Genomic DNA, 27385 nt, shown 5'->3' on the forward strand with positions numbered 1-27385 from the left:
ATATAATTTCTGTGTAGATAAAAAAATAATAATAATCAAATGTGGTTTTGGAATTGATGTATAAAGATTGCCCTAATGAAAGTTTTTTTCATCCCATACTAATTTAACGTGACTCCCAGTCGAAAACAGCAGACCCTCCCTCTTTTTCCATTAAACTAAATAGATTTAGCTCCAACCATATTTTGATGCAGGTCAGCTTTAACATACTTCTTAACAGTTGAAAAACTTTTGATTTCAGAGCATAAAGTTTTGCAAGAACACAAAAATGTCCATGAAAGACAAAGAAAGCAGTTTGAGTCTACCATGGACTGGAACATGTCTAGTATTTCATTCCTGCATGTATAAAGCTAAAACTCCAGACTCAAAATTTAAGTGTTCCTAATCTTCTTCAGGCAACTATAAATACAAGTACATATTATTGATGTGCAGCAGATGCTTGTACTGTGATTAATTTAAGACTATCACCAAAAACTATAAACAGAAAGGAAAGAATGAAATGGGCAAATGATTGAGTAATTTAGAAATAATCACTGGATGAATTTTAACATTGTGTCTGATTGTTGTTTAAGATGTGTTCTAGATGACTGACCACATCATTGCTTAGTAGCACACTGGGTCTAATCTACAAGAAACTGTAGGCTGACACTGTTAAACCCTGGACAGTTACAGTCTGGAGTTACAAGATAATCATGTCTTATGCATTGCGTGCACACCGTGTATATTCAATTAATATCTGCTTTGCTGAGACAGCACCTCATCTGTATAATCATGTTTCACTGCAGCTGCCAGGGTGTGGAATTTCACCTGAGCACCAAACCACTCCTCGAGCTGTCACCTTTCAGATGAAGTACATTTATACATATAGCTTTGGGAAATCATGAAAGTAAGACACATCACTCTGCCTCTGCACATGTCTACTGGTGCTAACTCACTGACATAAGCTGTAATGTAACTAAATTTAGACTTGTCCAATGTCTTTTCTGTTTGATGAACATTATTACTGGCACACTCATACCACCCACTAGATGTGCAATTAAATAGAAAAGCCTATTAAATAATTTTCTGGACCAACTTTGTCAAAGAGGCAAGAGGAAGGAGATGACCTGCACAGACCATCAGAGAAACAAATTTGCTTATTCAAAATCCCTCCTGATATCATCTTTTAACAGCCAATTACCTTACTTTGTTTTTCTTCTGCATTCTGTAAACACACAGTTTCCCCATCAAATACATGCAAAATACGAATACAAGACAAAATGCAAATTTCACACAGACCAAACATACTTAAAGAAATGATAAATTAATCTATTGGCTGCTCTTCCATGTGGTTGATTTATCAAGATCGACTTTTTTGGTGAATTTCAAATTTCATTTAATAAGCAGCAGGTATCATATGCAGTTGGGAGCTTCCACATTTGGATAATGGAGCGAAGCGTTTATCCACATCATCTTCTGGGGAAACATGCAAGTTATTTTTGGGTAACTTGTCAACAAGCTCACCTCACTTACCACAAATAGAACAATCTTACACCTCAGCTGTTGCTCAATTCAGTCAAAGAGTAAGTTATTTAGAATGTGGAGATTGTAAATCCCCCATTCATCACGCCATTACAACAGTGGTTCTGCATGCCATTCATTGATGCCGTACAACTTTTCTCGGCAAACATGCGGTTCCACCAAATGTTTGCCAATTGCTGCTGCCACTAGTCTAAAGGATTAGCAGCAAACACTCATTTAAATACTCATGAATGAGGCAAAGCAACATATCCAGTATGTTGCTTTGACTACAAAATTGTAGCTCAAAAAAGTTGATTTTGCATAATACTCCCTCTTTAACCTTTATTTTTACAGCAGGTCTTCAGTGTCTCTGGGTCAAACTGTAGCAGCATAAATAATGTGCTGCCACTGGGAAGTGTGCCTGCATGCAGAATCTTTTATTGTGACAATGCTGTTATTTATTTATTTCACTAAGGTGGATGGTTTGCATTTCTGTTTCAGGGACTGGGGCGATGGTGACAGTGGTGACCCTTGGCCATGTTATCTTGTTTGGTGTTTCTTTTTTTGTTGGAGTACCCCTTTTTTGCTTTTGGTTGTTGTGTTTTGTAATGTCTAGGGTGAATATCCCTTTCTTTCACTGGATGTTGTCCCCCTGTCCCTCACAACTCCTTTCCTGGTAAACGTCAGTATTTCCTTATTTTTTTTAAATATATTTTAACCTCAGCCAAAATCCTAATTGTTTAAATTGAATACAAGTTCAAACAATGTCCGTTATTATATAATATTTTTTTAAGCCTTAATGTGTTTACTTATTCTGCTATCCTCTCTTTCTGGTATATTTCCAGGTGGCGCTGCTGTTATTTTTTTTTTTAATTTTAGCATTTTAGCAAATTTATGAGACTTAATATCATCCATTATAACAACTTCTTATCTTTAAAGAAAACCATATTGCCACACAAAATATACAAAGGTATTACATATAACACATGTTTTTTTTTTTTTTTGACTGCATCTTGTAAACTGCTTATGGCAGATATTCCTCCCCCCCTCTGGCAGACACAAAACTAGGTTTGAAGAAGGCAGTGAGGGCTACAAACAAGAAGAAAATAAGATGGTGTTACAAACTGTTCTGCCACTAAAATGAAATAATTTTTCTACCTGCTTCCAAGATGGGGTGAGAGCCAGAGCTAAAATTCTATAATACGGTGACTTCAGTAAGTGTCTGGAGCAAAATTACGTGAATGTCTTCTGTCTCAACATTAACTCAATATGCAACACAGCTGTCTCTCTCTCTTTCTCTGTCTGTCTCTAATGACTTCAACTAAATATGCAAAACTGGCTTCTAAGCTACACTTTGGTCGGCAGCACAATAACTGCATCCTGTTCATATTTCCAACAGACGGGTCAATTACTGCAGCTCAGAGTGCAGAGTGAACATATTTAGGACATTTAAAGTTCTATAATTATCTTAATCACTTTTCTTATCAAACTGGATTAATCTTCCTCATGCTGGTTTCTGCAGCAGCACCAAACTATGTCATAAATATCTCAATTTTCCCTGACTTGGGCGTCACAGCCGCCGGCCAATGCATCTCTGTGTATATTTAACCTGGGCTAATGTGTTTGTGCAGTTTGCCATGTTTAATGCCATGAACGGGACTGTTTCTGGTTTCCAAACCATGCCTTGTTAATCCTGGGTGAAATGCCCCCGGGCGTCTCACCCAGGATTGTTGTTTGCCTATTAAAATGCAGTTAAATTCTCACTTGATGCGTTTGTGGTTTTAAAGTGAGCTCTGCACCATTGAGCTTTTTTTATTTGTACGCGCCGCCGGAAAACGGCTTGGTTGAGCAGTGCACTGATAATTTTGTTACATGCAAGTTAGTAAGCCAGGACTCGGCACCTGTTCAGCCCCAGTTTGCTCTGTGCTGAATCTGTAAAAACCTGCACACAATTGCTACACGTGATGTATGTTATTCATCTAGCTGCAGAGAAACTGGGTCAGTTACTTTAGTTGCATAGTCACAGTCAGAACAGGCTGATTTTTATTGTTCAGAGTATTTTATATTGTACAGTGACTTTTATATTTGAGGGACACCCTTTTGATGATAGCGTCGATACTGGAGGAATTATTAGATGATCATTAAAGCATATTATCATAAACATACTTTTGTTTGAAGTAACTAATTCTGTACACAATCAGAGGTAAATGTCAAAGCACAGATTCAAGAACTTCAAGAGACACTAGAATGTATTTACAAAAATGTGTAATTTCTTAGATGAGCAACACATCATTGAATAATTTCACAAGGTATTGCAAATGTGTGCATTGTAATGTGTATGCAAATAGAGGATAGTACATAACTATAAAGTATGGGTAGCATATAGAGGTCACTAAATTCCAGAGGTAAACAGTGGTTTAAATATAAACATTTTAATAATGGTGAAGCTTTAATAAAGGTTTAATTTTTAACATTGTGAAAAAGAAAATCATGCATGCATGTACGTAAGCACAATGCAATATTATATACCTACATTTTCCAAAGGGGGTTCATAGAACTGTTATTTAGCAACAAGAATCTTCAAACCGGAAGATGTAATGCAACTGTAGTAAAACAATGCCACAGTTTCCTACAGAGTCCATTTTGCAGTAGCACACTCGTGGATTCATAAAAAACAAGAAAAAACAAACATTGCCTACCTCTATCTGATAAGGTGTGTTAGATTAGGACTCAACATGAAGATAAATTGCAGTCACAGTGACAGGTAGATGGACAGAAAAGAGGAAGTACCGAGGAAAATGGATCCAAAGCCCTAGGAGAAAGAACAGAGAAACATGAACATGGTTAGAGCTAATAAAACCCAGACGTCCCAGTGGCTTTGTAAAACTACCTCAGAGTGGGTCTCTCCTTTTGCCCCCCCATCAATTTGTGGGACCTGCAATACATCACTGGTAAACTGACATAAAAGTTTGCCGTTTGGTTCACAATAGGTAAAACATTACTGCACTTGCTCCTTTCATACATTGATGGCATATCAGCCGTTTCAACACAAAGTTTTGAAATTACATTACGTGATCTGCAAAAAGTCCAGATGTATTGCAATACTTTCAGAACTACTTCAATCATCATAAACCTCAGTCAGGACAAAGCTAATTTCTCCTTATTGTTTATTATGGTCATCTGAACAGAACGCTACACATACTAAGAGCTTTCTAAGATAAGACTAAGACTTCAATTATGTTCATGGAAGGAAGAACCCTAGAAGCCAGAACTTAATATGAATATTTTACCATCAACACTGGAAATATTTTTGAGTACCTTAAAAATTGTGAGCAGTGATGCGAAGAAATGTGTCCCTCTTTTAAACCGTCCATCCAATATTGATCAAAGCACTATTAAAAGGAAACTGACAGTCTGTACTTTTTGAGTTTTAGTGGAGTGCACACAATGAATTACACATCAAACAGGATGAAGGCATTATGGCATTCAGCTGTCTGAGCCAACAAGCCAAAGACCATTAGAAAATTATTATTACTCCTATCAGGGATCTAAAGCGGTCTCGTTGCCGATTCATGTTGTAAAAAGGTGACACAGCAAAAGGACAGCTGACATCCTCACATTCAATGTGGCAGTCAGCACATAAGTAACAGATGGCCCCTGGCTAATAGAGTTTATTAACTTTACATAAAGAGGAGGTAGATAATTGCACATCATAAAGAAAAGGTTAGGGCGGTAAAATATATCAGCAAGTGTGGAAGAAAGTCGTGTCTGCGCACTAATTAAAGGCAGCAGAGAAAATTTAATAATTAATCGTTTCATCAAATCTAGATCAACAACAGTTTGCTTCCGAAAAAACAGGAGTGTGGGTATATGTCATAGTTTTGATTTTTTCTGTAATGTTAAAGACTTTTTTTTTCCTGACATAACCTGAAAATGTGCCCTATTGAGAAGTAGCAACAACATGAACACTTCTGTCAAAGTCTGCTCAAAAACAGAGGCTGGTTTAAAAGTATAAAGTACTAATTATCTTTCATGAGAGTCTCATCTTCTATTTATGTGTGCTTTTTGCCTCAACTCTTTGTTCTACCAGAACAATACCCGAGAGGATACTTGGCAGCATGATATCCTGCTGCAGTTAAGTCCCTGGTGGCAGGTGCTTCTGGCTTCAATAAGGTACATACAATTATTGTACTCAATTGCATGATGACTTTCAGAAACCCTAGAGTTTCATTACAAAAAACTACATGTCAGTTTTAATAGGGGAAATAATCCCATCGGCAAATAAAACTTTTAAATCTCCTTTTAGTAGTAAAAAAAAAAAAAAAAAAAAAAAGCCCATCCTACTAATTTATAGTAGTAGGAAAACAATCAAGAAGGTACTTGATGACATTTGCAGAAATTGTTTTGTTACCATTTGCAATGTTAATAAATTACTAATGTTGTTAATGTAAGTTGGATGGAGTCTTACTGCAATAGAAGGTCACACCTGACACACGAGGTAGCAGTCTAATCCATTTTACTAACCCAGGTTTGGTAAGGTGTTAAAGTATGGAACACCAAAAGCAATATAATGAAATATGACAATATGGGAAAATGGAGATTTGTTGTCGCTGATATCCTGACAATCTTTAAAAGAGATGCAACAAAAAAAGTCTGATTTTCTGCTTGTCCAGCCGTGACTGCAGAAAATCCTCTTGGGGACTGTACTTCCAAGCAATAAACTTGCCATGTATTATTTTTGCAATATTTAGATTAGAAGTGGCTAAAATGAGTTGGTCAAAGCTATGCAAAAAAATATTCTGCCCAGTTTGTTGATGCATTTTCCCAGTCATTAAAAGCAGGTAGCTGCAACTGCTCTGAAACAAAGCAATGAGCTGCTGCGGTTAGAAACAAAAGTAAATATTAATAGACAAACATTAATTTCCCATGTCCGCTTTGTCCTTTCTGTGGCCATGAAGAAACGGGAGCTCATCCCAGTTCAGAGACTGCCAGTCCATCACGGAGGCCGGCCAAGACAAACAACCCTTGTGCTTGTTAAACAAAAGTCAGGGGAAGAACTGATAAATTACAGGTTGACAACTCTGATCTGGTGCATTTGTCAAAGTAATCAGTTTATCTGCTCTGGGTACATTTATTTTAACCACCTTTGGGCTTTGAAAGTGTCTTTGAAAAATGTATTATCGCCTCATTTGAACCATACACTACTGTATGATCTCGAAAAAGGTATTAATATTCCGCATAGACCCCTGCTATTTTCAGCGACTGCCCCTCTGCACGAGATATGTTATGTGGTGCATGCTGACCTGCCGGGGAGCTTGGAAGTATATATACGCTGTATTCAGGCTCTAAGGAGCGTGTGAAAAAAAAGAAAATATGTAATACTGTATATATGCTGTATGTGAGGAGGAGAGGGATAGATATACTTGTCTACATGATGGATTATGATCCTCAGATATTTCTAACTTTAATCATGAAACCTAAAAGAAGCAACAAAAAATGGTTTTATATAAACAAACAGCAGTGAAACCTAAAGCGAAACCCATATCTCCTATTTTACCAAATGCATTCAAATATGAAACAGTGAATTGGTATGAATGTGTATTTTTTTTCCTTCAAGTGTGTTTCCTCTACCTTCTTCCTCCCCTCCTCTTGAAGTTGCTTTTTTTATTTTGCTGCTTCAACATAATACAATACGCCAATTTGTTCTCTTTGACACTGTCAGGCAGGTTTGTAGTTCCTGGTTTGATCTCTACTAACCTTCTGGGTTTATGTTTGTTAGCACCTCAGTGATACTCTTGTGGCAATTCCGAATTGCATACAACATAAGATGTAATTTTTCGGTGATAATTATGACAGTTTCTTTACTAGAATAATAAAGCGATAGCAAGGCATTTATTTTTTTAAATATTTAATTTATATTTTAAAAAAATCCTCTCCATTTTAGGTGCAAATTCAGATGTAAAATGCTTGTAAGTGTGAGAAGTATAATTAATTCAGTGGGATTCTGGAATTGTTTATTCATATTAGATTGCGATAGACCCGTTGTGAGCATTGGTTAGTGAATTTATTTAATTAAATAGATAATATATGATAGGCATTAAAACATTTAACATTTAGATAGGAAACAGGGTTAAATTGGGAAGGTGTGTGATGTGACTTGGTTGTCACATCACACACCTTCAGTCTCTGAAAACAGTTTTTGGTGGACAAGAGCCGTACAGAGCACTGAACATTTAAGGAAAAGCTACAAGTGGAAGAACAGTGCCTTGCATACATTTTCTTCAGACATCAATTGCAACCTCATGGATTTGAATTATTCAACTAAAATTCAAAAACACTTGATGTCAAAGAGAAATCAAATGTTTGTAACACCTATTATACAATTATCTTCAATGAAGTGACTTCTTAAATATGTTTTTTTCACATACAATATTAGCTGCTGCATTTCTCATGTGGAGTAGACATATGGCAATATTTTGATAAGTGAACTAAAAAACTTAGTGATCTACACAGGAATATAGACAACAATGAACTAAAAATTCAAGCAAAACCCACACAGAATGTCTGACAAGGTTGTAAACACTGTACAAAGAAAGTTAGTGCATCAAGAACGAGTGGCACCTGCAAATGAACGAGGAGCAGCGGTGGCAGCGCATTAGTGAGTGCAGGGAGGACAAAGCAACTAAAAAAAAAGAACACCAGTTAGACAAAAGCTTAACCAAATAAAAATCAAAGTATCGAGAAATAGTGTAACCTCTAAAAATAAGAAAGCATCTGATTTTTTTCTCCTCCAAATATCCCAAGTACAAATTTCACGATTACATTACATATATTTGCTGCGCAAGATAGATCACTGCATATCTTACCTTACCTTGGCTTTGTTTTAGCAGTGCATGTTTCCTGTGTTAAAGATAAAAGATAGATTACATTGTTGGGATGCTTTCACTGCTTCTTTTGAGGTGCTCACTTTCAAAGCCATCAAAGTGGCGTGTGCAACGTGGGAAAAAAGAGCAAAGCTTCTGTTTCCAGCATCATGCACAGTTCTTGCTGCATGCTCGTCTACAATTACAATGGTATGGCACTTGTTCTAATATTTTGAAGTGCAGACAGAAGTCAGTATCTATGAGCCATTTACTTTTTAATTGCAAGTCTGGAGACAGTGACACAGGTGCAGGATGAGCTGGAGGGAGTTATGTATGGGATCCCAGTGCTGAAATCTGTGCCCAATGTGTTGGATTATGAGCCAAGTGAAAAATGTCCTTGGCACAGAGAGGACCCTGTGATGTCTTACCTAAAGTTATATTATAAGCGGCTTCCTCATCTCATAGATCTGTAGCTTGTCAAATAGGTTGCTGTCCTAAATGCCATTGTTTCATTTTCATGTGTCTGGACAGCATTTCCAGTAATGGCATTAATTTGATTTAATGATAATTAGCCAGAAAATGTGATATTGCATGTTTTAGAGAGGGAGTGTAGATGGAAGATGGAAATAAGTGATCATTTTCATTTTTTTTAATGGGGACACTTGTTTCCACAGACTAATTTTCAGTGTAGAAATTCACTGAGAAAAATAAAAAATAAATTTACTCAATGTGCATGATCAAAAATGACAAACTCGGGAAAAGTTTTTAGACTGAAAACAAGAAGTGTATATTTTGCAGTGAAAGAGAAAACAGATGACCAAAATAGCTGCCGTCTATAAAAAGAAACAGTATGTGAGACTAAAACTGTGCTTCCCAAGCACATTTGTCTTTCACTTGGACTCGCGTAATTTATTACCCGTTAAATCAACCACACAACATCACCACTATAACCTTTCTTCTTCAGATATAGTTTAATGACCAGGTCACCATAATCAGATTCATTTTGGTTCCTTATTACAAGGGCAGCTGTTTTGCATCCAACCAATGCAGCACGGGCATATCGAGTTAGAGATACTGCAGCAAAGAAACGCTCTTGTTTCAGCCTCACCACATTTACTTATTAGAGTCACATCACTTGACCCGTTTTAGTGACTGAGAAAAATGGCGTGACTGGTCCAAGGTAATTATGCAGAGAGTCGGGTAAAGATGCTAGTCTAATTTACTGAGCCCCATGGCAGAATGGAAAAGGTGGTAAGCAATCTTTTCCATCTTTCCATTTTATCGTCAATACACTCAGATAAATTGCTTTGTCTATTAAATCTCCACTGTAAAAATTCATCAATTTGTATCTCATTAAAACCTTCAAGAAACAGGAAGCGGTGGTGATACATTTAAGGAAGACAAATCTGATTCACTTGATGTCAGCAAACCAGACTATCGCCTTAAACTGTCCATTCTGCGTGGCAATGAAAGCAGCAATACAAGGACAGTCCAGATTAGTGGAACATAAAGACTGAATGCTGATCTTTCATGTTTAGTTTTGGTTGCAGGATAGGCAAGAAGATTGATACAATGACATTAGGTTTATAAAAAATGTATGTCCCAGCGAGATCTAAAGAAACTCATCCATGTATGTTTCTCTAGTCATATTGATTAATGCAAAAGTGTCTTCACAGGTCTGCATAAAAAAAAAAGTTCATCAGATAGCTGCAACTGGTCCAGAACAGTGCTGCTTGCATTTTCACTAATACTAGGAACATAGAGCACATCATCCCAGTTTTAAAGCACATTGTGTCTCTGTAACTCAGAGAATAGATCGAATGGCTTAGGATCAAGATACATGACTCCTGGAAATGTTCTCTAGGTGGTAGAAGACCAAATTTGTCTTTATGTGTCTTTGATGAGTCATGTCTGAGTCCATCACTACACCCAGATTTCGGGCCTGATCATTAGTTTCTAGCTGCATCCGTCGTAGCTGCAGCTGCCTGATGACTTGGTCATTCCTGCTTTGGTCTAAACATGATAACTATGGTTTTTGTTTCTGTTCAGCTGGGGAAAGTTATGAAACATCAATGCATTGATTTGTTCTAAACTTTTGTTCAGTGCCTGGATGGGTTTGGTGTCATCTGGTGACATTTTTTTGTAGAGCTGTGTATCATCTGCGTAGTCATGTTAACTTTTTTGTACCCTGTGTGTTCACTCCAATAAGAATTTACCTATAGATACAAAGAATCCCCTGATTTTAGGTAAGATTCAAATTTGTCAAGTAGAGTATCAGAGTCCACCCTCTGGTAGTTTCGATAGCACGTGATCAACAGTCAAGTGCTGTATTTTTGTGGATGTCATTTAACGCTTTGACAAGGGCTGTCTCTGTGTCTTGATGAGCAGGGAAACCAGACAGAATCTGAACATATAAAATCTGTTCTTTATTTGTTTTCTTGTTGCTATGGCATGTTTGCATTGCTTATAACCTTGACTGACAAAGATTAATGTTCATATTTACCGTGGTTCCCTTGGTGCAGAAAATAAAGACCTATGAGAACTATGAAAAAATGTGATACTTTAGAAAACATGAAGAAAAAAGGTTGGCATGGTTACAGCCACTTAACCCTACACATTGTAAATATTGAAACAGTTAAAGTGGAGGTAGATTTTCACAGCAGAAACAAGATTAGAAAAATAATAATCCTGATTATAATTACTTTAATGTTACACAACAAAACATGGATGCATTTTATTGGAATTTTATGAACAGACAAAGTTGTGGTGTCAAGTGAAATAAGGACACAAGCTTTTGGATATTTTATGAATAATTTCTGAAAGGTATAGTGTCCCTATGTGTGTTCAGTCTCATTTAATCTCATGTCCCCCAAAATAAATAAAATCCAGTGGAACCAATTGCCTTCACAAGTCGGCAGGTGGCAAAAGGAAAGTCACTGCCGAGAGGAAGCTGTAAAATGTGCTGCTTTTTAAAAGCTTCCATAGGAAGCACAGTAAACATGTGGGAGAAGGTGCTGTGATTAGATGAGACATCAATTGTAGATAACTAAGAACACACCATAAAAATGATTGTGGTCATACTGTGAGAAATTTTTTTTTTTATTCATTCTTTTAGCGGAGCATGAAAATTTGTTTGTAATGACAATAACATGCAGAAAGCTAAATATGCCAGAAGACTGAGGTTCACCCTCTGGTGACCCGGAAAAACAATGACTTGGTTTAAATTAAAGCGTGTTCATGTGTTACAACAGCCTGGTCAAAGTCAATGTCTAATTATAATTTAAAATATGTTAGTAGAGTTAAAAAAAACAAAACAGAAAATCTTCACTCAGATTAAGTTGAACTCTCTTGCAATAAGAATACACAAATCTTTTGGTATCTAAATGTGAAAAGCTGCTGAAGACATACTCCAAACAGTTTCCCCAGAGGGTCTTTACACCAACAAACCCTATTCTTTTCAGATAAATATCATGTGGTTTCCTTTCACTTCACCAATGAGACAAATAATTGTATTGATTTGTGGCCATTACCTCTTGTCCTGTTAGAATAATGGCCGTGAAACATATACACATTCAGATGATAAAATATATTGTAGGGCAAAGAAAATAGCTGATGATTCAAAGTCGAGAGAGAGAAAAAAAAAAAACGTGATTATTTGAATTAAAACTTTGCCCAAAAGCACTGAATGTATGCTCGCTGGTGAAAAGTCACACATGCAACTTAAGTCTCTGCTTTCGTGTTAGATAAAGTGTTGAACAAAGTGTGGAGTGGGTATGTGTAGGTATATGTGTAAATGTGTGAATGCAGGCTGTGTTGGGGATGTTAGGCATGTTCACTGGGACTCACAAAGATCAGAAAAGAGTGCAGCATTTGATCACTTTGTGGTTTTTGGTTTGCCATTATTCTTTACACATATGGCCTCGGTGTGCTTCAGAACAATAGATTTAATGCATGTGCTGTGTGGTACATATATGCCATATATGGCACTCACTGCAGAAGAGATGCACTCAAGAGATGTCATATTAATTTGCCTGTTATGCTCATTATTGTTGCTGATAAAATGAAGTGCAGTATGCAAGCAGGCTTAAATGAAAAGCATGTGAACCAAGAAAAGGCATTAAAAACACCTACGTTAAAACAGTTAAATGGAATTTAAACAGCTTTAATGCTGAGATATAGTCATGCAGATATAGGAATGTCCTTCTGTTTCAATGATACATTGACACCACAGAAGGCATTACCATACTTATCTCAACCCTGAGGATTTATCTACTTTTCCAAAACATGTCACACAATGTAGTAAGTAAATTAGTTTAAACTTTTATTTTGGAAGGTTCTTTTGTATGTTTTTATTACATATATCTGTCTTGTAATATCAAAAAGGATAATCAACTTTTTGAAAACAATGCAGTTATACTGAAAGAAAACACTCTTAAATAGCGCATTGTTGAAGTAACTTCATTTCTATTGTTAAAAGTACATTCAGTAAGCAATGCTTTCCACATATATTCATTTTTCAGTCTTCTGCACCAACTTATAGGTTCTTTCTAAGTAGCTATGTTTGGATATGCAAAATTCTATGGTCAGATTCAAATGTGTCTGGATTGAAAAACAAAAATAGTCCAAAAGCATCATTTATATGGGCACAGAGTTAATTAATCTTATCATGATGCACATCTACATGCACCAGGCTGTATTCAGTGTAAAAGCACTGACATGCGCAGAGATGTAAAATGTTCCAACAGTTGCTTTCCTGTCTGTGTTGAACATAAAAACAAACAAACATACTGTATTGCTCGTTCTGTATCTTCTGGGTGCCAGGAATGGGCCCGCTCCAGGTTCTAATGGGTTCCAGATTACAATTTTGTTCCAAATGACCATAACATGATCATAATATTCTGATTGGGGTGTCAACATTATACATTCTGATCTGCCACGTATTCCCATTTCTTTAGTCACATTTGAATGTGTCTATATAAATGTGCTAAGTGGCAAATGTGGTCTTTTTTTGGCATCAACATTACAAATTACTGATTTTAATTTAAATTCTGACATCTCTTCATAAGTTATTTATTTACGATTAAATAAATTAAGTAAATAATAAAAATTAATTATGAGTCGGGCTGCATTAGGAAAATGGCCACACACATGCACACGCATACAGCTGTCCTTAAAAAGACAACAATTTGACCTCCATCTATTCTGTAGAGCCAAAAACAACCCGTTAGCATTTTAATTATTACTATTGTGGGTACAATTCAAATCGGATTTCACAACTTCATCCTTAACCTTAACCCCAGAAAAAAATGTTTAGTCTCATTAAACTGGGCTTTTGTGACAGTGAAGACTACTTTGTCTCAACTTCATTAATTATACTGGAAAAATCCCTAAAGAGGTCAAACGAAGTGCACACAAACATGCAAGAGGTTTAAAAAAAAAAACGCCACACAGAAACAAACGCGCACCCAGCGCCCCAGCTGTGCAATGGATTAGAGATTAGAAAAGTGGAAAGGATGAATCTGTCTAAACACACCACTTGATGAGAAATAACCACATATCACCAACATTTATTCCTCATGTTAGTTCAGATGAGACAACATTGTACATTAGGTGAGCTTAGTTGACACACAAATCCACCCTCGCATATCAGAGATGCATCATTTCCAATCTGTTATGACCCTGTTGAAAATGTCGCCCTTGTTTCACTGATATGTATTGTTTAATAGGATCCTATTTTTATTCCATGTCAGAATTCATTTTTGCTTGCTCTTAAATATATATTTCTTTGTTTAAAGTCAAGGCATGATGTGGTTTGTTATGTTTTACATAGCCCTTACTGAAGACACCGGCATAAACAGAGTAACTTTCTGTTGACTGAAAATAACTTTGTAATTAAATAAAATCATAAATTCATGCATACTTCAAACATACACTGGTAAAAAAAAAGAAAAAAGAAAAGCAACTTGAAAAGAGCAAAGACGACTGTTTCGACAGCTGGAATAATTCACATTATCATGCAAAAGGTGTTTTAAAATTATAAGTCATTTTATTTTTATAACCAACATGAAATATTAAATACATTCCATTCCATAAATATGTTTTATTTATGGAATAAAACCTAGCCATCAGCAATTGTGTTGCAAAGGCAGGAAGAGTTGGGAAAAACATTAAAACAGAATTTTAATTTGCTTCTAAGAATGGAGCACAGATACAGACAAAAAACAAAAAAACAAAAACCAGGGCAAACGGAAACTGAGAAATGTGAAGTAGATGTAGTGCAGAAGGGAGTTGGTAAACAGAGTTGGCTTATAAATTCCAACCACATCTGTCTGTCTGTCTGTGGGGAGTTATGTGTCGATCAAGACGAATGCCTGTAGGTCAGACAGAATGAGAGAAGCAAAACCTACTAATATTCCAAATATGGTTCCCAAAAGTACATTCGAACTTGTAATGACAATTAAATACGAGACGCAAATTAAGATTTGTACGTCTCAATCAACATTTGACTATAAGCCAAATATAGTTTTAATTTGCTAGTAATCATTGAACAAAGCCTAGAGTAAAATTCCCAACAGAGTTATGCCTGCAAGCACATTTACACAGGAGTGTCTACCGTGTTTGTCTGCGTGTGCAGCTGGTTGATGATTTAGGATGTAATCACTGTCCAGTCTGCACATCAGATTCCACATGACAGATGGTGACTGACAGCCGATTCTGGTTTACTCGCTCTCCTTCCCGTTCCCTCCTCATTTTACACTCTATATCAGGTCGACTTACCTTTAAAAATACAGATGTTCACCTTAATGAGTTGCTGTTTTAGGTGCTGGATGGCTGGCAATTGATATGTTTATGATGATTAAGAAGCAGGTTGTTCCAAGAAACAAACAAGCGAAAGCAAAAAAATAAAATAAATAATAATAATAAATAAAATTTTGTTGTACCAGAATATGCCAAAGGGATACATGATCCTGGAGAATTCAAACATTTCAGTTATTAATTAGTTGGTGTAAGGAACTCTATTGAAAATGTTATTACAAAACTGACAGTTTTTGCCCACTTAAAAATAAAATGACATATCTTAATTGCCAAAGCTATGAACTGCTGTAATGTGTATGCCAGAAAAACTACAAGACCACATACATTTTTTTTTCCTCTTGAGCATAGGCCAGTATTGATAAAGCATTTAATGAGGTTATGTCTCTCAAGTATTTGGCCATCTCCATTTACAATTCATTTACTTAAAATTGTCAAGCCACCACCTTTTATTTAAGCAGGACACCACCATTGGGATTGTGAATCTTTTTTCCAAGAGTCACCAGTCAAGTTAAGCATATGTCTAACCTATGTAAGATGAGACATAATAATTTGCAAGACATACTCCGTCTTTTAGCCATCAAGTTTTTTCTTTTGTCAAACAATACTAACAATACTAACAGGAAATTTCAAAATACCTTTTTGTGTGGAAGTGTTCTACGAATGAAAAGACTCGCCGCTTTCAGTATCATTATTAGTTAAAATAAAGTCAGAGGAAGTATAAATACATGAGAAGTTATCTAAAAGGAAACTTTGACATGGTGAGACATGCCTGCAGTCCGCTCAGGCTGTAAGGCACAGAGGGAGATTAGGACCGTCTATCATGGAAAATGCTGGATTTGGAAAGGCTGGCAGCTTTTCGAAAATGTTAAAGTTAAGGTAATGATCTTCGTCCTCCAGGGCACACATGTCAACCTCTGCTTCTGGACACTGTAAGGCTAGTGTCCTGCAACATTCAGATGTTTCTGTTTCTGCACACCTGAGTAAAATAATTAGGTAATTGGCAGGACTCTATAAAATGTGGATAGCATTGGATCTTGGTGATACTGGTTGGACAAGGGAGACGTCTAAAATAAAAATAAAAAGTTTGACGTCAAATGTAAGTTTAAAATGCCAGCTCCACAGTAATTTTGTCTTTTTCTCAAAAAAAGTTAAATAAAATAATGAAACCATGTTTCATAGCCTCGGTTTTCCACACAGAAGCAGAAGCATAGCGTTCCTCTACTTCTAATATAAATAATTAATGCCTGCTCATGGCAGGGATGCAGAAAAAAAAATAATTCTAGCCCTCCATTTTCTTTTACTCAATAAAGACAAATCTGAATCTGCTAAAATCTAATTAACAGAAGCTATTTGGGTAATTTTTAGCCAAAAGGTGGGTTGTGAGCAAACTTTTAATTTGCACAGACATCAAGCAAATGCCTGTCCCACCATCATTTTAACACAGAATGCAAAACAAGGAAGCAGACACAAACTCCCAGTATCCATTCAGAATCACTAGTTAGCCAATAAAAAGTGAGAAATTTCAAAGCCTCACCTGAGGTTCAAATAATAATAATCAGTAAATGAGCTTGCAGGAAATAAGTGTTTTTTTGCAAGCTGGAAGCAGCTTTCAGATCATCTGTGTTTGATTTGTTATTGTCCCAATTAGCCTCGATTACTTTGCCATTTTCTGGCTAGGAAATCAAATAAAAATAAATTATCTCACTTAAGAACGGTTCTGTAAACACAAATTGTGACAACTTATTTTAATTTGTGCTTTCTGCGCAAACATTGACAAGAAATAATTCCTGACGATGTCATTCTAGGTTGACATAAGCCATTTTGATTGTGCTTCTCCATCCTGCTGTGTGTATTTCCCCTTTCCCCCTGTTGTTTCCTGTTTACTTTTTCTACAGTCTGTCTCTGCCTCTCCCTAGGCGTGGCTGTCTGACCGTGAAGTGATTGCTGAATTCACTCACCTGTGGCACATCGCCCTTCCAACAGCTTATCTATCTAAGTCTGTTCTCTTCTCTTTCCCAGTGTATTAGCTTACCTACACCATTCACAGCAGGCCGCCGGGATCGTTTGTGCTCTGGATAATTTTAGGACGCGTCTTTGTGGAAACAAAGATTAGTGCATTTACTCTGTGTTTCCGACTTTGCTCTCCACTAAATCCATTCTAAATGTTAAAAGCATATGCTGTCAAAAACAACATTTACCTCTTGCAATCCATCCCGCGGTAACATCTTACTTGAAACGAGCTTTGATTATCAAACTTAATAGAAATATCACTCGGTATCAAACTTTTTTGCTTTAGTAACGAGTTTCTGACTTTGCATGGGAGAGTTGACAATGGTGGCCACACCTGTGATAATCCTGCTCTTGCACCAGTTCCACTCATTTTAAACAATTTCTTCATCCCCTTTATCTCCAAGCCACTTACAACCCAAGTATTTGTCTCCGTCTACGCTGCTCACCCCACCAGGGAGGCACCGTGTGAGAGTGTGTGCCGTCAGAGTGAGTTATTTGTTGTGATAGGTCTCAGAAAGAAAGCCAGACCGTAGCAGTTAACACTGACCTCTCTATGCTTTCTCTTCACCTCCCACACAACAACACGGCCCGTCTTTCCTCTTCTCACTAGATCCATCACTCTTTTACTGTCTCCTGCATTTTCAAATATATTGTTTCTTATTCCAGCCTTGCTTACAAAAACTTACAAAAAGTTGAGCATATGTCATTGTTCACTTATCTCTTCTTTTGTTACCTTTTAAAATCTTTGCTTTTGTTTTAGTTCTATTGTAAACAGCAATATTACTGGGCAAATTTCACTTGTGTACTATAACCTCTTGTCTGTCTTGATTTCCTCAGGGGTTATACGCCTTTGAATCCTTCAGATCCGGAAACAAAAATATTTTCAATAAGTCTTCTCAATTCGTTCATAACATAATTGATATATTAAGCCTTTGGTAAATCATAACCAATTTCTGTTAACCAGCATGACTCAATATTCTGGAAGGTGTGAACATTTTTAACAACATTTACTAGATACACAAAGTTTTGTGTATCTAGTAAATTATTTACTAGAGCAGGGTGATATTTAAATGCTAGATACAAACAGAAGGGAAGGAGAAAGCTCTGTGTGTTGACTCACATACAACTGGAAACAGCTGATCACATTTTAGGTGAAACATTTTCAGAACATGAGTGCACCTTAGTAGCTTTTGCTAAGTAATACTTAGCAGAGGCTACTGCAGCTTTGCTCAGGCTACTACGGTGCTTTCACATCTGATAGTTCAGTAGACTCCGTCTAGACCAAATGGCAATATTTGTTTTCAGCTGGTGTGGTTCGCTTTCACACTGCACTGTATCAAACAAACCAAATCATTTGGAAAACTTGCTCAACCCCTCGCCTGTGGTAGAAAAATTTAGTGCAACGTTCTTCTTTATAAAATCTAAACAAAACTGTATTGGCATCAGATTGGAACATGTGCATTCGAACCGCGTCAGAGTTTATGTCAACCGAACCGATACCTAGTTTTTCAGGTGGACCAGAGTTCACATCAGTGTGCGATTATGCATTCACATCTCCCCAAACAAACTGGACCTTTAAGGTAAACAAACAAGAGTTTGTTCAAAGTGGACTAAACTGGGCTGGTGTGAATAATAAGATAACTTGGCATATTTAGGATGTCCTACAGTCATGGGTCAAAAAACTTGATCTATATGAAGGGAAAATATAAGCAACTCCAGTATCCGTTTAGTTCTGATTAATTGTAGTGTGTTGTAGTGTGTTTTTAGATCCACTAATAAGTTTGAATGTCAAAACTGGAAAATAAAATCCTCCTTTGCTTTTAAATTTACAATTAATTACGGCTCACATTTGTTTAGGAGGGGAAAAAAAACAACATTTAAACAGAAGATGATCTAATATGTCATTCCAGTTAATGTAATCCATCCAGTATCCCTGGAATAAATTTCAAAGTAAATATTCTACATCAACAAAATGATTATAGATACCTAACATTAAATAATGATAATTAACTACAGGTCACTTTATTTCAAAGACCTTCAAGGGCCTGATTACTCTGCTTTCAGTGCTTCATTCTTCCCTCTCTATCAGAAAGGATAGAGGAAAGGAGGCTCATTTATCCCTCCTCCTACCTTTCTCTGTCTCCCATTTCCTCCTTCCCTCCCCTGCCTCTCTCCCCTCATTGTCTTCCTCCACGGTGCAGTGGTCACTGCTCACTCATTTATCCATTTATCCATCTCATGCCAACGTATGTATCTGAGCGTTTGCAGTGATAATGAGGGGGCTGACAGATCTAAACATTCAAAATGATCCAATCAACCCTCCCTAATAAAACAGTTCCTCAGTCTTTGCTCACACACACACACACAAACCCAGACACACTGCTGCAGTGAGCCGTGGTCACCGAGACACGCCATGTATCCTGTGGTCTATTCCTAAACACTTGACTTCCCCCAGACCTCATTACTGTGCGATTTAATAGGCACATTTGGTCTTCCACTGTTTCATCTCATGTCTGATGTTCCACCATCTGTTTCCTCACCTCCTCCTTTTTAAAGCAGGTCTGCTCACATAGCCTGCTTCTGCACCTCGCCTTTGTTTTTTTTTTGTTCCCCCCCACAGCAATATTTGATCAAGTTTGAAAAGATGTCAGAACAGGCAATCAAAACCGCCTGAATACTTTTGGAAAATTGTACGGTATTGTTTACAAATGCATAAATTTCTAGATTTATTGATAGTTTGTCAGAGTGCATCTGGTAAATCTACCTGCTAGTCAATAGCTCCATCATACTCAGTGGAATGTCTCTATTCAACAGAAAGCCAGTCTCTGTTGCTGCTTCTTCCCCTGGCACAGTCTCTCTGCGCCCCTTTCAACTTTTAATTAATTCACTGAATGCTTTCCAGCACGACATGTAGATCCCCCCTTTTTACAAGGTGCATTCACCAAGGCTTTCATTCAGTGTTGTGATAAGCACACATAATGAGGATTTATCTGCAAAATTGTGCATGGCGGCATTTACACACAAACACTTGTGCAACACCTGTGTTAGATGGAGTTCTATGAAAGGCTTCCATTAATTTACAAAAAATAACTTCTTTGTAGACACACGTGTCTGTGCAGAAGAGACCACTGAATTTGATTGCTGTTTAAAATGCATTAAAAGGCTAACATTTTTGCTTAATGTATTGTAACTGATCCTTTATTCAGCAAAAGTCAACTCAAATAATATTTGACTTAAATTGCCTCAAGCATTACTCTACAGAAAAAATAGGACAGATGCTCTTACAATAATACATGATTTGTAATCTTAGTATTTAGTTGTTTACTTGTTAGCAAATGCTAACAGGTAAACAGTTGCTAACTGCATTGTCATGAAGACATGCAATGGGGTGAAAAAAATGGAAAATATAAAATACTCAGAGGTCGTTGGTAGAAATGTTCTGAGACTGGATTTTTATATCCAAATAATTTAAGATCTGGTAACAGTTTTTGTTTAGCATTCTTAATATTTTTTTTCCTAATGCAGGGCATTGAAAAAGACACATTAATGTTTTTGGTAACACTGCATTTCTTTTGCTGATATTCTAGACAAATGCTAGCATGGTCATTTTCAGTTTATATACTGTACAACTCCCTGATAATTTGACTGATATTCTTTCCAATGATTCCACTTAAATGCATGACATGCTCAATAATACAGCTAAGTTTGAACCATGAAGTCCTTTGTTCTCATGAGACAGATGAAACTGCTGCTTGGGAGTTTTGTGTAATCCAACATTTTGTTCAGCTGCCGGTTCCTCAACATTTGACTTGCTCAACAATTAAACACCAATATGTACCACTGAGCACCCGGACATCATATGCTACTTCAGAGCTTTGCCCTTTCTGTTTTTAAACACTGTACGAGTTAAATGAAAGACCCATGAGAAAGTTCTTAAGCGCTGTTTCTTTTCAGTGTTAGACTACCACCTACTGCGCTCTGTTCACTACCCCTGAGGCTCGGCTAAATATCCAAGAAGAGAAGTTTAAATTACTTTACAGTCTACTCAGAGCTATCCTCTGAGATGCAGTGAGCACAGACAGATAAACTCTCAAGAATAAGGGCAGAAAATGAAAAGTGCTTCAAAGTGTGACCAGCAGTAAGTGGTATTATTTAACAGCCTGGTAGTGAATTCATATATTATAGAGAAAGATTTCTGAAATGTGCATCTGAAACAAAAGTTTAATCAGAAATCTACGTAATGTGTGAAGGTTTTCACTGGGCTATCATTTTTTGTATGTTGCATTTTTTTATATTTGAATTTCTTCATATTGCAAGAGTAACAGAATGTTCACTAATATTTTTAAATGGCTGCATGGTCTTCATTGTCTCTTCAGATTTTTAAACTTATTTTACTGGATTTTACATTTTAAGGAAGAAAAATGAGACAGATTTCTTAAATAATTGATACTTTAATATAAAACAAGAGTACTTAAACAGTAGGATTAGGTGAGTTCAGAAAACAGATTTTATTTGGGAGTATCTGATTATACATGCTTCAGCACTTTAATTTGTAGAAAGTTTAAAACCCTTTATCATTCTCCTTTAACTTCACTGCAGTATTGTTACTTTTTGCTGATTACATAAAAAATGTAATTGTGACTGTAATGGCACTGTAGTGGCAAAGTATAGCAAAATAAAAGATCTAGAAACACTTTTACAAGGGTATGTTAGCTAGATACTATCTGTTTGCTTATACCATAGAGGCTTAGTTCTTTTTCTAAAATATTTTGTAATTTATTGTTTCAAGGTCATTGCACCTTCCTGGTTTTATGGTCAACTCAAGTGGATGCTCCTCAGTGGTGCCATTATGTCTTTATGTCAGGGAATCACATAGTGTGCTTTGTAGTAACATGATCCAAAACTTATTTATACAATCCTCTGCAGACCTCTACCTCACAGGAGCAGCTAATTGTGTTTCACTGTGTCTGTCAGTGTGTGTCTTTCTTTGGCTGTGTGTGTCCCTCACTACACTTTTGTCTATCTGTCCATTACATAAAGCCTAAATATGTTCCTGTTGTTGAAGTGTTATCGGCACATCGGCTTGTTTCTGTCTGTCACTGTGGTTTTTTTTTTTAATTTATTTTTTTTTTTTACATAGCATTTTTTCCAGGCCTTTTGGCTTCCATGTCTCAAAAAAGAGTTTGTTTACAAGGAAGATTGGGACTGACAGTAAAAGGCACAGCTGTTCCCCATATAGTAGAAATTCCCAACATGGCTCACCATAGTGTCAACAAGATGATACGGTGTCACAATTCCCAACACGTTTTACCACAACGCACAAAGAAATAAAACAAGACGTTGGCTGCCCAGTATTTTTAGAATTTTATTTCATCCAGAATTTTATTGTGATTTCTTTGTTGCTGGCACAACTAATCGGATAACGCATGCAGTATGAATTTATAGATCACATGTGCAAATTCTCCTGTGGGTTCCAAAAGATCAAACTGTGAAGTTTTATTTGGTAAAGATTTCATTTTTTATGCTTTGAGATTAGTTTAGGCACATTAATGAAACGACCAAAAAGTTGTTTCTTTACCCGATTTTGGTAACACTTTATTTGAAGGGGGGTGACTAAGACTGTCATGTCATAAGACTGTCATGACACTGTCATAAACATGACATAACACCTGTCATGAACATAAATAAGCCTTCATGAATATTTATGTCTGTTGTCATAAAGCATCATTCGGTAAATTATGACACTTTTAATACGAAGTTAAAATTATTCAAAATGTCTTTGTTATGACAACTTGACATTAACCAAGAAATCATTACTGTTTAAACTTTACCTTTAATAACAAAGTTGCCTAATTTTTAACATGCAATCAGTAATAATTGTATAACAAATTTATATCAGTAAAGTTTAAACAGTAATGATTTCTTGGTTAATGTCAAGTATATAAGTATATAATAAATCGTCAGGAAAAAGAAAAAAAAAACTGATTTGAGTAATTTTAGTTTTCTTGTTAGTAGTAATTTAAATGATCACTGTCTTAGTTGCTCAGTTAATGCAATTCCAGTGAGGGATATCAGAAAGAACAACTTTGTGCAAAATATGCAAATACATTTTTTTTAAAAAGTCTTATCTTTGCTCACTAAACTCAAGTCCTTTTTAGATTTTTGTATTTTTCCCCAAAAAACCTATATTTGATTAAAAGTTTATTTCTGATAGTTATAGCATGTAGCTTACTAAAGCACAACATCGTCACGCTCTTTTTTAAAAGTTTTGTCCACTGTGTTAGCTCAGTGGAAGCCATGTTTTAATCACATCATTTTAATCAGCATCGCTTTGCCACTTTTTCTTTTTACACCATTGCCAACTTGTTCTGCAGAAATAACATGGCACGACACATTTTTAAAAACTGTTATTACAAAGCCAAAATTTGAGCACGCTGCTATTCTGAGGCCCTGCAGTCGCATTCGTTTACAACTGTTTTTGTCTTTTAACATTTAGAGACATAAAGGCGGACTGATTCAACGAGCAACTAGCCACAGACAGTCGAGTGACCACTTTCAGCAGCAATAGTTCAAGTGTGAGTCATCGAGTGTGGAGTGGCTGGTGGATGGAAATGTAACTAGTCTGTTCAGATGCTGCATCAGATAACAGGTTTACAATGGCAGGAGTTGGCGCCGTTAGATCAAGGGGTTAGGTGGTGCCAAGGCAAGCTCAGCCGTGTAAGGTGGTGTTATAACAGGCAACTCGTGTAAAATCCAAAGCAACACCCATAGATGACTTGAAGAAATTTTTTTTATGATGGCTTGAAAAAATTTAATTTTACTTACTTCTAGCATGTTATTCTCTTCCCGTTAGCTGAATATCATGACAAATACATTTCTAGATTTTTTTCAACAGAAGCTAAGTTATTGCTCTCTGTCTTTTTTTGTTATTTATAACATGTCTGTGTGTTTACTGTTCATAGCAAGTAGACTTGAGTTTACTTGCTAAATTCGTTTTTACTATGAGAGGGACTCTGTATGAGAGGAACTCACTACATGAAAACAGCTAAGGAGGAGAAAGCAGAGTAGATAGCTATGGGAAACTAAAGAAAGTGAATTTCTGGACAGAAACTACATAAATCCAAACAATCGCCAAGCAGAACAAACACAATAATGACTCAAAAATGCAAGGACAAAGTAGGACAATGACACTCATAAACAAGCGTGACATAGGAAGTAAACGGAACGCTGCACGCAAAAATCACGCAACTAAAATTACATAAAGACAAACTCAAAAAGGGTTGTGGATCTTGACAACTTGGCAATGACTGAATAATATGAACGCAGGGACCTTCAGGTGTTAACTACGTCTTTACAAAGACATTTGCAGCTCTTTGAGATGCATGGTAATTTAGCAATTATTCTTTGTACATGATTTATAATATTTATATGTAAATATTTTAACTATTTTAAGTAATTCACAACATGTTGAATTAAATGTTATGAAAAAGATAACTGTTAAATATTCATGTGAGCCTAAGGATAAAACGATACAATATTTTAATCAGTAAGCCACTGAAAGGGACTATTATAGGCAGCACCCCAGGAGACTGTTTATTTCAGTCATGAGAGACTTGGCACCTGACTTGAGATTTGACTTGGACTGAAACCTAGAAGAGATTTGACACTTCACTTATTTTACATCAAACATAAATTATATGTAAACATATCTGGTTCAAAAAGGAGCACTAATTGAAAGAAGACTTATTATCTTCCATTCATCAAAATAAGATACTATTAGGATTAAGCACAGGGTCAAAATTCAATAAATCACCCCAAAGACAAGCACTTTTTTTTTCCTTTTCTGTTCTTTGTGTGAAGCATTAAACAGGATTATCCTAGGTTAAGAAAAGCTGCATACAAACCTAGCTGCCCTCACATGCACGCTTTCAAAAGTGGCACCAGTACAAATCTATAGATCTACCAAACTGTTTGCTTAACGACTCACACCTGACGACATCTTACAGTCTCACACCAAGAGTTTTGTTTGCTTGTTGTTATGGAGGCATGCATAGTTTACAATTGTACCTAAGTTAAAACGTAAAATTCTGAAGTCCTTAACAGAGTAAATTGTTAAGTTTTATCCAAAGCATCCACATAACAGAACCCATAAATATGGTAATTTCTGTATGGAGTGTGTAATATTGGGCTGTCACAAACACACATTCAGCCCTACTGTATCCTTTGTGTGCTTTCTTTTTCTTTTTCCTCACTTTGAAGCTGCATCTCCGGCTTCTTTCACACATCGTCTTCTGCTGCAACTAGGTTGTCTCCTTTGTCCCCTGTATTCATCTTGATTTTTTTTTACACTTATTTTTTGCACTCTCCGTCTCCCACCCCAAGCCTCCCGTTTTTATTGTATCACTGACAAATTGTGACAATTTAATCCTGCAACCAGTGGCTCCTCCGTGTTGGCAGCCTCAGATATGTTTATGAGATAGAAACACACAGAGAGAGAGAGGGTCTGTGTGTTACAGATTACTTGTGTGTGTATGACTGTGTTGACTGGATGCCAGCTGGCCTGTGGTGAAGCAAGCTGTCCTAATAAAGTGATCCGATGCTTCCTCCAACCAATCTGAATTTGTTCTAAAACTGGCAGTACATAGGGGCTCGTAATAATTATGTTGTTTTTTTTTTTTTCTGATATCACAAAAAACGTGAGGAAGATTCAAATTAAACTCTTCAAAATGGACCCATTAGAATTCTATTAAAAAGCAAGTATTTGACTGCACTGAAAAAAAAAAGTTCTGAAATGACGTAAAAATATAGATTTTTAAGTTAAAATAGGTACATTTGACATTTGATGCTGTCGTTTTTAGCCATCTGCTACAAATTGAACTCTAAATTAACGCTGGCAGATCCCTGGATGCCCTTTGTTGTCTTAATTTTCCATTAAATCTGATAATTTGCTGGATATCAAGACCAAAATCAATCACCCAAACACTTTTTTGGGGGCTGGGGGTTTGGGCCTCCACTTTAGTTGTTGTTCTTATCAGGAGAAATTACATCAGGAACACAAATAAGACCCTTGAAACATCAACGCAATAATCACAGGAGCTAATCTAATCTTGAGAAACTTTCCTCAGGCCAAGTACTACCACGATCAATACTTCTCTACAGAAAGACAGCCTGATTAGATTGCATAATTGGAAAGCTGTCATTTGCGTTCTAATTAAAGCTATTTCTTTCAGCTTGTTTATAACTATCCCTATGGAAAAAAAAAAAGATACTTGGAATGCATGTCAACATTTTTTGGACAGATTTAAATAACTATAAGAATGCATTGCTATTAACTTTAATAAAAAAATATTTTAGTGTCCAAAGAAATTTTTAAGACTTTCTATAATCCCTTGTCTGTTCTTTTTTTTATTTCTTCTTCCCAAGCCCTGTGGTTATGTTCGTAAGCCTCGTAAAATCTGCCAAATGCATATTTCGTGACTGAAACCATGAATATTTTGTCTGTCTTGATGTTGGGTGCAATTCTTTCCCAATAAACTGTCACATCAGGCACATTTAAGATTCAAATATGTCAGGCCTGTGTGAGCATTTTAGCTTAAGGGAGCTTTTTTTTTTTTTCTCCACATGAGAATGTCTGAAACTACGCAGTCAGCTTACATATTAAATTAGTTGTAATAGCAAGGGACCTGTGATTAGGCGGACTAATGTCACAAGCTTTGAAACCTTGTGGTAAGTATTCTAATGAGGGCACTGAGCCTAACTAAGCATATAAACACATGGAGAAACATTGGCATTAGTCATGATTTAGCTGCAAACAAGCCAATTCTAGCACACAAGATTGTAGGAAAATGCTCAACACTTAATTTAAAACAGGCAGTAAATACACTACTGAGCCCTGTTAGAAGTGATGTGCACTGTCTTCTATTATTTGAGCTGAACTTCCTGCATTTTTTTGTTGTATAAGTGCATACAAAACATGTTATTTTCCGAGTCCACTGATGATGCACAGCCATTCACAGATCTAGTCACCTGAATAGTCAATGACTGTGTTCTTAAGGTTTGTGTCAACCGCTTAACAGGCTAAGCCTCAACCTCAGAATTGCAAACAGCTGATTTACTCTGAACACCACTGTTGGTGGAGGCCACACCTGGCTGAGGGAAACAAGGAGAAAAAGCAAGTACAGCCTAGGAAGCGAGAGAAA

General features: G+C 36.4%; 1 protein-coding gene across 5 annotated transcripts in view; it reads right to left on the minus strand.

Annotated features, from left to right (window-relative positions):
• Window positions 1–27385, minus strand: part of LOC103474519 (leucine-rich repeat and fibronectin type III domain-containing protein 1-like protein) — a 170844-nt gene that overhangs the window by 83494 nt on the left and 59965 nt on the right. For 4 of the 5 annotated variants that reach the window (XM_008425559.2, XM_017308300.1, XM_008425564.2 and 1 more), the window contains one exon: window positions 4197–4309. The exons of the other annotated variant lie outside the window; for it this stretch is intronic. The gene's annotated coding sequence lies outside the window, so the exon portion shown is untranslated. The remainder of the gene's footprint in view (window positions 1–4196; window positions 4310–27385) is intronic. 5 annotated transcript variants of the gene reach the window in all.

Source organism: Poecilia reticulata, linkage group LG13 (assembly GCF_000633615.1).
Source record: "Poecilia reticulata strain Guanapo linkage group LG13, Guppy_female_1.0+MT, whole genome shotgun sequence".
In the NCBI taxonomy this organism is placed as follows: domain Eukaryota; kingdom Metazoa; phylum Chordata; class Actinopteri; order Cyprinodontiformes; family Poeciliidae; genus Poecilia; species Poecilia reticulata.